Genomic DNA, 1350 nt, shown 5'->3' on the forward strand with positions numbered 1-1350 from the left:
AGATTAGATCAAGGCAAACTAACTAGTAAGCCTGGGCCCTGCAATGGAGTGTGTGTGAATGAAGACAGAGAACCAAGTGACTCAAGAGGAAGAGAGAGAAGAGAGGCACACAGGCAGTGAGGTGGAAAACCTGCAGACAACACCAGCAAAGACTTGAGGAAGTGCAGAAGAGGAAGCTTCAGAGAAGCATCACTTGAAGAGCTACGGATGAAACTATTCCGGCGTTTGATGAAGCCACGAGCTCTCATAATTAAGGCATTACTTTGGTACTAAGAAAAATATAGAAAATTAATTCCGTACTGGACACGTCTCGGTGAAACTCAAGGACACTGGTGAGGGGCACAAATTCAGTGCTATTGCAACAGAAGGCTCTGGGTTAACAGGTCGGTGAGCATCAGCTGAAGCGAACATGGCTAAGCCATACAAGAGAAGGAACGAGAATGTGTACCCGAGGAAAGTGAGTGTGTAACTGTGGGAGTTCATGAGGACAAATGTGGGTGTATATATATGTGTGTGAGAGTGAGGTGTGTGTATGTGAGTGTGCGTGTATACATCGTGTTTATGTTCGTGTGTTAGTGTGAGTGTCTGAGCGTCTTGAGTGTGTGTAATGTGTGTGTGAGGGTATGTATGTGGAAATGTGTGTATGTCTTCGTGAGAGTGTAAACGCGTGTGAGTATGAGTGTGAGCGAGTCTGAGTGTATGTATGTGAATGTACATGTGTATGTTTTATATGTGCATGTGAGTGTGTATATGTGTTTGGATATCTGTGTGACTGTGTGAATGTGAATTGTGTAAGTGTGTATATGTATGTTTGTGTATATGTATATGACTGTGTATATGTGTTTGTTGCATGTTGTGCATGGGGAAGGAGAGAGAGCATAAACGAATGCATGGATGTATATGAAAGAGAATATGATTAAAATACATGGTATGTGAAAATGTCATAATGAAATCTGTTATGCGTAATTAGTGTGTACTAATAAAACACTTTGAAAACAAAATGTAAAGAGAGTAGAGAAGGATTCCTTGCCTGCAGTAAGTAAAGGCGAGTGAAGGAATCAACTCCAAAGCAAAGTCTTTCTGGAGCAAGGGGCTGGTGGGGGTTGTTTTCTGGCAGTCATCACACGTTCACATTAGAAAACGCTTCTGTGACAAGCACGATCTCCAACACACTCAACTGAAAATTTTAAAACACATAATATTGAACATGCTCACTTTAAGGCTACTGTCGAGGTTTGCTTGTTGTTTGTTGGTGAAGAGGGCATCTCAACTGAGGAGCTGCCTCCATCAGACTAGCCTGCGGGTGTGCCTGTGGGGCACTTTCCTGATGGTTAAGGATGCAGGAGGGCC

This window comes from Psammomys obesus, unplaced genomic scaffold, assembly GCF_907164565.1.
Source record: "Psammomys obesus unplaced genomic scaffold, mPsaObe1.curated_primary_1811, whole genome shotgun sequence".
NCBI lineage: Eukaryota > Metazoa > Chordata > Mammalia > Rodentia > Muridae > Psammomys > Psammomys obesus.